Source organism: Penaeus japonicus, unplaced genomic scaffold (assembly GCF_977035675.1).
Source record: "Penaeus japonicus unplaced genomic scaffold, GWHDUDI00000001_assembly GWHDUDI00000030, whole genome shotgun sequence".
Classification (NCBI taxonomy): Eukaryota; Metazoa; Arthropoda; class Malacostraca; order Decapoda; family Penaeidae; genus Penaeus; species Penaeus japonicus.
Genome location: NW_028234432.1, coordinates 236,327 through 248,826, shown reverse-complemented (window position 1 = coordinate 248,826; position 12,500 = coordinate 236,327).

Sequence of the window (12,500 nt, the reverse complement as noted above, 5' to 3'; positions counted from 1 at the left end):
GTGTAGAGTGTAGTCACAACCTAAAATCGACTTCAAATGACTTGTAAAAATGTGCGTGAACTTCGGATCTTTCGAATTTGTAGGAGAGGAGTATCAGTAGACTAATGGTCTAGCTATTGTTTCTCCACCAAACGCGGCTGGCATGAATATTTTCATGAATATCTTCATGGAAACGTTGGAGGATCACTTCAGAGACATTGGCTTTGTAGATGATGTCTTTGTGTCGTCCCAGTATGTTAAAAGTCTTACAACACTTTAGTCTACCTTCTATCATGTCAAATGAATGAAGGTTAAGCGAATGTAGCGCGACCTCATCTTTGAATCGTGCTGGATTTACCATGAGGGACTTCAGAATGGTAAATAATGTTCTTTTAGATTGGGAGCGAAATCGGTGGTCTGTGAAAACATTTTGACATCAATATACACTATCCTATCTACACACTTACCGGCCTCTCACTTCATCAGATAGTGTTAAATATTTATATTTTTTTTACTTTATTCAAATTCCATTTTTTCCATGATAATCCATAAGGACTGAATGATTATTGAAGATGGTCTGCCTCATCTGGAACAACGGTTGTGATCAACTTAAAGATCATGGGTCACTCTCTTGTACTTTTTCTACAAATGTTCATTTATGCACCCTCATTGACAGAATCAAGAATCCCTTCCATGTCACTCCGATTTCTATTACTATCATTTGGTTCGAATTTTCAGTCTGTACGTTATGGGTTCCACTGCATTAAAACGCTTTAATGACATGAAACACAATAACGCACTTCAGATAATTAAGAAATTGGGTTCCTCATCCCTTTAGAGTACCTGATTGAAATTGCATGGCTACCTGCCATAAATGGTACTTACTCGGACACTATGGAGATTGTTGCTCTGTATGAAACGTCTTGAAAAGCAGACCCATACTTTAAGCAAATAAGGTTATGAGATAATTTTTTATCACTGGCAGAACATTCCCCATGTTGCACTTGTTTTATATGAACAGCTGGCATTCATTCAAAATTAACACATCTTGATATTTTTTCCATCAACTGAATTCATGTTACTCTGCATCATGCTTGTATTAGTGATTATTGTCAAAGGCCTGGAAAAATGGGACATTGGTTTACCCATCTTTGTCTTCAAAAGTAAGGGCTGTATTCTTTTTTTTGTTCTTTTTACAAGGTATGAGAAAATCCACAGGGTGTTGATCTTTATTCAGAGATCTGGCAGGGCTTTCACATGGTTTCTCCAGTAGTTCTTCCTCTCAAGAGATTCTTCTTAAATAATATTTCCTGAATCCTTTCAGTAAAACAATGCAACAAAGTCACTATGAAGAGAACTATATACTCCGCATTCTGGCACAAGTTAATTCTATATTCAACATTTAACAATGGCCTGAGTCCTGAAACGTTTCTCATGCAAGTTTACACACAGCAAAAAGCTGTATACTATGAAACTATCAGGGTGAAATGATTTTTTCTCAGCCTGATTATTACCATTAGACACAATTTCACATGACACTATTCATCTCATCTCTACAATGATACAATGTAACAATTGGCTTACACTAAAATAATATTGCCTGAGGATATTAGGATGAAAATTAGTGTACAATATTTTTTGTTTTGTACAATCTTAAACAATGTACATTTATCTGCTCATAGCTGTACCAGACAGCCATCTACACTATTATCTGATAAATTGAAGTAAATTCTCTTTTCCAACGTTGTGGCATTGAGCACATGTGAAGCCTCCATTTATTCTGCTGAAACTTTGGCACCCGACTCTACTACAGTATTGCATGAATACATTATAGGCTACAACTCTTCAAAATTTGGAACTTTGAAGCATAATTTACTCTTCTTTTTTTTTTCTTTTTTTACATAAAGAGAGAGAGAGAGCTGCTCAAAACCACTCCACGCTTTAGAGGTCAGAATCACTTCGGTTTACTTCTCAACCTGAGCTTTTTAATGTTCATAGTGTGTAATTTTAAGTGTGCATAAATGCTTACTAACCTGCTGAAGCTAACAAAACAAATAAATAAATCTGCACAAACTTCAGTATCTGAATACAAATAAAACAAGAGTAAATAAAATTCAAACATGAGAAAGCTAATGCTCATCCAAAGTGGAGTGATGGAGGGTCAGTCCAGTGATGACTGTAGTGCACTGAGGAATACAACTGGCTTATGTTTAACTCTGAGCAAACTCCAAAATGGAAATCCTTAACTTCAGAAACTCTGAGATGTTGATATATATTCTTCTGCCCTACAGTAAACAAAAAACAAATAATCCACAACACAGCCAAGTGTCTCTTCAAAATTCAGGATGGAAGACTTTTGGCATCCACTAATAAATCCTGTTTCTAGAGGCTATTGCCCACTCTCCATGAGACACTGTGCGCTATCAGTATCAGAAAACTGGAAAACTGGATATCAAGTGTAAGACATATGCAGCTTTGACACAGCTGAGAGTTTGAGAACAGGGATACCTAAATGTACAGCAACAGTTTCTGTAATGAATCTGTGAAGGATATCTTCAATTACCAATGTAATTATAACCTCTGGGAGAGCTAAATAGAAAGTACAAAATTCCTAGGTATCAAATGTGTATATATGTATTCATATACATAGACCATGTATGCATACATATAAACACATAAACTCACATGTATATAGGGACAGACACAGACAGATACACAAACTGATATACTGATAAAGCTAAATATATTATATATAAAGACCTTATTTTTCCTCTGTAAATCAAAATAAGAAACATTTGGGTCAGGCAGTAATGTATGGACCCAAAAAGAGATTATGAGGTACAATACTTACTGATGAAAAATAACAGTACATAATTAAAGCTCTTAGACAGAAAGTTTCTCATGATCAAATCCCATCACAAACTTTAAGTAAATCCGAAGTGGAGAAGAACTAGGAATGATCCTTAGATCTTGTATGTAAATTCCAATCTTAGGAAAAAGATTTTTCAAAAATATATTTCAAGATAATATCAAGAGGATAAGCCTTTGGTTAGGCTTCTGAATGTGCCCTTAGTGGCATACCACACTTAAAAGTATCATATATGATGCAGGTCCATTTGGAATATCTTGATATTCCGTGGCACAAGACACAAAACTCTATGATTTTGAAAAGTTAAGAATAATAAAACTGTTACCATTTTAAATGTTGAACGCAAGCTGAGGCCAACATATAATTATCACAGCAGTTTTCATTGCACTTCACAACTGAAATTCCTTCCAAAGTTGAATTTGCTGAATATACTATATATTTTATGTTGCAAAAACTGGAGAATGACAAGAGCTTATAATGGAATACATTCACATCCTAATTCTCACAAATTGACCTTTTCTTAGTCAAATTACTTCACACAAACATAAAAAGTAACTATTGAAGTTATAGATAACAAAAGTATTTACAATAATTAAAATGCATTTTCATTTTTCCATCCTAATTACATGTCATAAAAAATTATCTGAGGAAAGTGCAGCACATTAGTCAACACTGCTTAATTAGCTGAGAACATTCATACTGCATGGCTTGTCACAGCTGGCAGTAAGTGATAATCAACTTAATATTATACAAAAACAATCTAATACATTTATTTCCATATGAAATATATAAAATCCTTATCTTTAGCATAATTGATCTGATCTGGCCTGTTGTAGTTTCCCATATGTGGAAGCAGTTGAAGGTAAACCAAAGACTGAGATTCCATGTTCCTTTGTTCAATTTCTCAAATTCATGTAACTTACACTTCAACTTGGCATGATGCTCGGGAGGATAGACTAAGCAATATGGCTTCCTTTCGTGAAAAAGACACCCAACCCACTTCCCTAAACATCCACACTTTCTCACACACATACAACTACCTACAAAAACACACACCCTTACCTACACACATGCATACATAGAATAAAAATAGCACAGTTTAACATGCTAATTAGGATTCCATTACAATCTACAACTGTTTAACTAAACAAGAGTCCTTTGCACCTTCCTAGAGTGCCTGTCATCCCTCCACATTAGCCAACAATTAAGGTCTGGTTCAATTCCAAAAGGTCAGATCTCTTGGACAGAAGTGTCACAACTTCCGCAGAAGTGCTGTACAGTCAAAAAAAAGTCTAAGGATCCTCATGCTTTCCTTGACACTACTTGATATACAGCAAGGATACAGAACACTCAATTTTGACATACTTTACAAACACTAGTCACAGATGGCACACAACCAAATCCTAATGATAATCACCTGGTTGTAAAAAAATTATTACTGAGGTGAGTTTTACATGTAAATGATGAGTGATGAATCATACCCTGCTTATTTGACCATTGATATTTACACCATCAACCCCTCCAAAATATGTCAATGCAATATGGATCTATGTACAAAACAAACCAATGTGATATGTATACTACAATAATGCAGATGGTCTGATGACTGAAACAAGTGATAAAAATGTACATATATATATTTTTTCCTATATATAAAATCTGCAATTTGAAGACCACTTTCCTCTCTTTCTAAATCTTTGCTTCCTGCAGCAACTATCCTCCTTAAAGTACTCAAGTAAAAATCATAAATTCTATGTGTCTGAATTTCAATAAATAAATTATGAAAACGGTACAGAAATAATAACCGAAATTATCTAACAATTGAACAAGTTCATACAACTGATCATATAATATAGTGATAAATGAATATAAATATATATGCGAAAGAAAGAGAATGAAAGAAAGAAAGAAAGAGAGAGAGAGCGAGAGAGAGCAAGAGAGCGAGAGAGAGAGAGAGATAGATATATATATATATATAGAGAGAGAGAGAGAAGTAGGGGGGGGATGACAAGAGAGGGAGAGTTTTCATTAATAATGATAAGATTAATAATGGTAATAATACTGAATAAGTATAATGATGGTGAAAGTGAATTCAGATAACAATGCACTCATGGTATGTATTTTTTTCACAGGACTAAATATTAAGCAAGACATACAGTAAACAATAATAATGAAAATAAGAACTGTATAAGAAAACTTAAAACTCCCATCCTTTTGATATCAAAAGCTAATATAAATATAATGTAATGACAACAAATTACAAAGGCAGTTAATTGGTTTATTTCTATTTTTTCCCAGATATTGACTATCTACTTGTTATTTTACAGTAATGTATTTACAGAAGCTATTCTCTTTAACCAAGATTTACATGATTCACAATACCCAATGAACCTCTTCCTCATCTTCCACCTAATGCCTATCAATGCTGCCTGGCACTTCTCATTCCCCATTCCCATTACCAACAAATGGCACTTGTCAATGTTTGGAGGAAACATAAGAGAGCACAACAGCAAACATGCATTTACTACACAATTCTCACAAGTTCCTGCTTGCAAGATGCAAAGTAAAAAGAAAAATATCAATTAATAAAAATCTCACATCTAAACCAAATGTGGGAGGGAGTCAAGACATACATGACAGCTCCATTTAAGCCCAAAAGATCAATGCAAACATGATGCAATATCAGGAACTGATCACTGTAGAAGTGCATTCAGTCATGAAGTATTATGACTGTCAGGGCACTAGTTTCAAAGCTTCAGCTTTCAAAAGTCAGCCTAAACCCTAGTTTTATGATGCATTTTAGGAAAAATGTTTGTTGGGCAAGTCTGCTCTGCCAGGAACACTGTCCCTCTAATTTCTTGCCTGTGCCCATGGCATCAGAAATGCCCTGTCCTGTGGCCTGTCAGTGTACTTGGCCCCCTGTCTGCAATCACTTTCTTCCCAAAAGGACTTCAGACATCTTAAATTGGGCTCTGTAAGTCATTTTGCCCATTCCGATTTAATTCACCCTTATTAAATTGCTGTAATATCTCTCTCAAAGAAAGAAGAAAAAAAGAAAAATAAATAAATAAATAAAAAATAAATAAATAAATAAAAATAAATAAAATAAAAAATAAAAAAGGAAATAAAAATTAATAAACAAATTAATTGTTAAATCTAAAATAGTTTTCAGTTATTACTCAGTACAAAGTTTGAATGTATCTACTACTATCTTTATGTTTGATAACAAAATAATTATCTATTCTGAAACAGGAGGAGGAGGAAGAGGAAGAGGAGGTGGAGGAGACAGAGACGAAGGTGGAGGAGGAGGAGACGAAGGAGGAGGAGGAGGAGATGGAGGAGGAGGAGATGGAGGAGGAGATGGAGGAGGAGGAGATGGAGGAGGAGATGGAGGAGGAGGAGGAGGACGAGGAGGAGATGGAGATGGAGGAAGAAGAGGAGGAGATGGAGATGGAGGAAGAAGAGGAGGAGATGGAGATGGAGGAAGAAGAGGAGGAGATGGAGATGGAGGAAGAAGAGGAGGAGATGGAGATGGAGGAAGAAGAGGAGGAGATGGAGATGGAGGAAGAAGAGGAGGAGATGGAGATGGAGGAAGAAGAGGAGGAGATGGAGATGGAGAAGAAGAGGAGGAGATGGAGATGGAGAAGAGGAGGCGATGGAGATGGAGGAAGAAGAGGAGGAGATGGAGATGGAGGAAGAAGAGGAGGAGATGGAGATGGAGGAAGAAGAGGAGGAGATGGAGATGGAGGAAGAAGAGGAGGAGATGGAGATGGAGGAAGAAGAGGAGGAGATGGAGATGGAGGAAGAAGAGGAGGAGATGGAGATGGAGGAAGAAGAGGAGGAGATGGAGATGGAGGAAGAAGAGGAGGAGATGGAGATGGAGGAAGAAGAGGAGGAGATGGAGATGGAGGAAGAAGAGGAGGAGATGGAGATGGAGGAAGAAGAGGAGGAGATGGAGATGGAGGAAGAAGAGGAGGAGATGGAGATGGAGGAAGAAGAGGAGGAGATGGAGATGGAGGAAGAAGAGGAGGAGATGGAGATGGAGGAAGAAGAGGAGGAGATGGAGATGGAGGAAGAAGAGGAGGAGATGGAGATGGAGGAAGAAGAGGAGGAGATGGAGATGGAGGAGGAAGATGGAGGAAGAGAGGAGATGGAGATGGAGGAAGAAGAGGAGGAGATGGAGATGGAGGAAGAAGAGGAGGAGATGGAGATGGAGGAAGAAGAGGAGGAGATGGAGATAAAGGTACGACGAGAAGAGATGGAGATGGAGGAAGAAGAGGAGGAGATGGAGATGGAGGAAGAAGAGGAGGAGATGGAGATGGAGGAAGAAGAGGAGGAGATGGAGATGGAGGAAGAAGAGGAGGAGAGAGAGAGGGAGGAAGAAGAGGAGGAGATGGAGGAGGAGGAGAGGAGGAGATGGAGATGGAGGAAGAAGAGGAGGAGATGGAGATGGAGGAAGAAGAGGAGGAGATGGAGATGGAGGAAGAAGAGGAGGAGATGGAGATGGAGGAAGAAGAGGAGGAGATGGAGATGGAGGAAGAAGAGGAGGAGATGGAGATGGAGGAAGAAGAGGAGGAGATGGAGATGGAGGAAGAAGAGGAGGAGATGGAGATGGAGGAAGAAGAGGAGGAGATGGAGATGGAGGAAGAAGAGGAGGAGATGGAGAGGGAGGAAGAAGAGGAGGAGATGGAGATGGAGGAAGAAGAGGAGGAGATGGAGATGGAGGAAGAAGAGGAGGAGATGGAGATGGAGGAAGAAGAGGAGGAGATGGAGATGGAGGAAGAGGAGGAGGAGATGGAGATGGAGGAAGAAGAGGAGGAGATGGAGATGGAGGAAGAAGAGGAGGAGATGGAGATGGAGGAAGAAGAGGAGGAGATGGAGATGGAGGAAGAAGAGGAGGAGATGGAGATGGAGGAAGAAGAGGAGGAGATGGAGATGGAGGAAGAAGAGGAGGAGATGGAGATGGAGGAAGAAGAGGAGGAGATGGAGATGGAGGAAGAAGGGGGGGAGATGGAGGAGGAGGAAGAAGAGGAGGAGATGGAGATGGAGGAAGAAGAGGAGGGAGGAGATGGAGAAGGAGAGGAGGATGAGAGAGGAAGAAGAAGAGGAGGAGATGGAGATGGAGGAAGAGGAGAGGGAGATGGAGGAAGAAGAGGAGGAGATGGAGATGGAGGAAGAAGAGGAGGAGATGGAGATGGAGGAAGAAGAGGAGGAGATGGAGATGGAGGAAGAAGAGGAGGAGATGGAGATGGAGGAAGAAGAGGAGGAGATGGAGATGGAGGAAGAAGAGGAGGAGATGGAGATGGAGGAAGAAGAGGAGGAGATGGAGATGGAGGAAGAAGAGGAGGAGATGGAGATGGAGGAAGAAGAGGAGGAGATGGAGATGGAGGAAGAAGAGGAGGAGATGGAGATGGAGGAAGAAGAGGAGGAGATGGAGATGGAGGAAGAAGAGGAGGAGATGGAGATGGAGGAAGAAGAGGAGGAGGAGGAGGAGGAGGAGGAGGAGGAGGAGGAGGAGGAGGAGGAGGAGGAGGAGGAGGAGGAGGAGGAGGAGGAGGAGGAGGAGGAGGAGGAGGAGGAGGGAGGAGGAGGAGGAGGAGGGAGGAGGAGGAGGAGGAGGAGGAGGAGGAGGAGGAGGAGGAGGAGGAGGAGATGAAGGAGGAGGAGGAGGAGAGGGAGGGGGGGAAGTAAGGGTGATGTACTGATAATAATGACGATGGTGATAATGGTAATGATGATGATATTACTAAAATCAATAATAATAACAAACAATACATAAATTGGTAATAAGTGTAATAATGATAATAATAATAAAAAAAAAGTATCAGGATCCCCATGAGACTAAACTGTAAGTCATTAAAATCAAATGGTGTTGCAGTGCTTAACCCATTCATGCCGGGGGCATTCCAGCCTTGCAAGTTGCAATGCCGGGGCTCTCGAACGCATAGGCCTAAATCAATTAAATGATCAACGCCGTATGCCGGCACCCTGCCAGCGGGCCCTTGAATGCGCGGTACCCATGGTGTACCACCCGTCGAGAGAGGGTTAAAGCAATTTTTTAATACTGACACATGGCAGTAAATATTAGAACTCAATCTCTAGCAAAAGACCCTTAATCCATTCATACCAGGGCTTTGTTTACCTAATGCTGCTCCCACCAGCTAGATAACAAGCATGCGCAGTGACTAAGTACTGTACCTCTTAGTAGGAGAGGTGCAGGACACCTGCTCGATTCAACATGGTGATAATAGGAGGTTTTTGTTTTGGTTATATCATTTTCACAGGGGAAGAAAAACATGTCTAAACAAATGGAAATCCCTCTGAGTATAAACATGCGTAATGATGTAAAACAAATGTTTTGAGGGAAAGATCATGACAAGAAAGGACGTCATCCGGTGGTAGCAAAATATTCCCATAAAGTGATATTACGTCACCCAGTGCCAATGGGTTAAAATATAAAGTATGTACAGATCTTTCATCCAGAAATAATAACATGTGAATAGAAACATAAGGAAGGTAGTATCAATTCTTTCTGTTGGATATTTCATATTTTACTTTTTTTATGTTTTCCATCCTTAGTCATAACAGTGTGTATCTGTAGGGGTGGTGTTGTGGGTATGTGCATAAATGTGCTTGTGTCTGCATATGATACTTATGAATATGTCACAAATGAAAGAGAGAGAAACTATGCTAGTAATAGAAGGAAAAATATCTGTAGTAACAGAAGTAGATCACTAATATTGTAAACAAAAATAATAATTGGTAGTGACAGTGTAATCCACTGTTTTCATGTTTACATTCATCTAAGACGACAAAAAGATTTAGCATATACAGACTGTAGCTGTATACATGACTAATGCAAAATAAACTGCATAAATGACTTGTAAATCAAGTGAACTCACAGCTTCTTCCAGCAACACTGAAACATTGGAGCTTTTACTAATTGTAAAAAGGTTTAAAAAATAATAAATTAACATAGTATTGCATAGTCAAAAGATGAAAATTAACCCTATGACGATGGTGCGTCACACTCGTGTGACACAGCTAAATTCCCGCTGCCGGGGCATCATGCCAGTGTGACGATTACAATGAAATATTGCAATCTCCCGGCATAGGCGTTTTCGCATATCGCGTGCCCCATCGGGAAAGGGTTAACAGTTGATAATGAATAATGAAGGATGACTACCTCTGAATACTGTCTTCACAAGTCTGCTCTTTTACTCTAAATCAAATGTTCTTGCAATTTTTACTTCTATACAGTCAACACATATAAAAGAGCTTTCTTATAAAGCCTATCTAACCTATCTTATGAATAAGCCTGTCTAAAAATATTTTTTTTCCCTCTTTCCTCCATTTCTCTTAGATATCCTTGCTAAAGGTATCAATCTACTATCAGTGCCTGCAATCAGGTTATTGAGGTAATGCATCTTTTGTTCCTAAGCAACAGACCTTAAAGAGACTTGCAAGTCTCCTAATTATTGTCTTTTTATCAGCCAGCTATGCACTGTCCCTGATAATATTTCTATAACAGTTGAGAGCCATCTGTCCACTCATAACAATGTTTCTGCTTCCTAATATGATAGTTATCTATCAAAATATGATATCCTAATCCTTATCTTTTCATATATCTTTGCTAAAATTAAACCAATATTGCCAAATATTGTTAAGCTCCTAAATATGAACTTTATGAAGAAAAAAATGTAACCTACCTTCTCACACCAGTAAACAAGCAATTCTCACAAATATTTGAATTTGGTGTCTATAGTGTCCCAGGTGCTGAGTATCTGATATTTTAGGTCAAGTAACCCCTATGCCAATCATGGACCAACTCACAACCGATGACTTCATAATACATCATCGGAATAGCTCTGATACGATGGATGACGTTCTATCACGTCATGAATTTTTGTTGTATATAAACATTATACACAGTTTCCTTTGTATATACACATTGTAGTTGCATTTGTATTAACACATTTTTCTAGACTTTATTGGTAGAAATAAATTATCACCCCTTAGAACAGACTAGTTCACATCTGCCTCGCACCATGGGATATCTTCCATTGGAAAGCTGAGCTTGTTTGCTGTACTGCAAGCGGGAGTGAATTTAGGCAACACTGATTCCAATGTCTCATGGTCCTCTGACATCCACTGTCTAGAAAGAAGCTTTAACATTTCATCAAATAGAAAGGAATCCTCATCAGCACATGCTAACCCTACAAAGCATTCTTATCTCAACGTCCTATTTCTCCACTACAATGAGAAATCATTGTTGATACCAAATAATCTTTACTTGCCCTTATAAAAACTCTATGGCACTATTCCCTTTAGCAAAGCTTTCATGAATAATGAAATGTATTCACAACAATGATCCATTACTTAAATCCTTTATAAATTAGAACAGGAGGAAGAGGACGAAGAAGAGGAGGAAAAAGAGAAGGAACAGGAGAAAAAAGGCAGAGGAGGAAGTGGAGGAGAAAAATGAAAAAAATACAAAGAGAAAAATAACAAGTTGATAAAAAAAAATGATGATTATAATGATGATGATTATATCATCATCATCGTAATAATAATAATAATGATGTTTATGTTAATATCGCTGAAAATTATAGCAATGATAACTAATAAAAAAAGGTCAGAATGACTGCCAGTGATAATGCTGATCATGCCAGTTTCAAGGATGATGATAGCTCTTATAAAGATAAAAATAATAGTTACAATGATGATGGTGATGATGATAACTTTAATAATAACAAAAAAATGCATTTATCTCAGTAATAAGTGTAAAAAAATATATTTCAAGGTATACTAACAAAGGTATGAAAATAACTCATATAGGCATATAAATCAATAATACTCAACAACCCAGTCATGATAACTTTAACATACTGAAGTATCAGCCAATGGTGCCATTATGCAGTTTACAAATGACAAAGTCTTAACAACTCTTGAAGGCAGATGCTGATATAAATGTGACAGACAGACACAAGAGAGAAAAAGAGAGAGAAATAGAGAGTGAGTGAGTGAGAGTGTGGGAAAATGTGTGAAAAGGAGACAGAGTGAATGTGTGTGTGACCATCTCCGATACCACTAGTTGTATCTACTGATGTCTGCTTCCTGTGCTCTTACTTATGGTGTCTGTTAGTATGGCAACACAGGCAACCTTGGATAATTCTCTCCACCCTTGGGCATCAGGGATAACAAATACACCTGCAGCCAGGAGCCCAGACCAGACCAAAGGTGGATCTGCAAACAGAAACAGGATATCTCCCATCATGAGGGAATGCCTGCTTCACAATAAAGCATAATAAAGCTTAATCAGTGTCTTAGATCACTCAGACAACACTTATCAATCTTTATCAAATTATTTCAAAGTTATGAAGCAGCCATTCCCTCATGGCCTGAGATATCCTGCATCCTGTATCTCCTTCTGTCTCTAGCTGCTCTGGGCTCCTGGTTGCAGCATTATTTGTTAGTCCAGATGTCCTCGAGCAGAGAAAGTTATCCCAGATTGCCTCTATCACCATACAAACCATGACTATAAATAAGGATAATCAAGGCAGACAAAGGCAGAAGAGGACATGAGAGAATAGAACAGCAGAGCACAGAGCTCTGACCTCCAGCCTCACCAGCTGGAGGCAAATGTAATTTT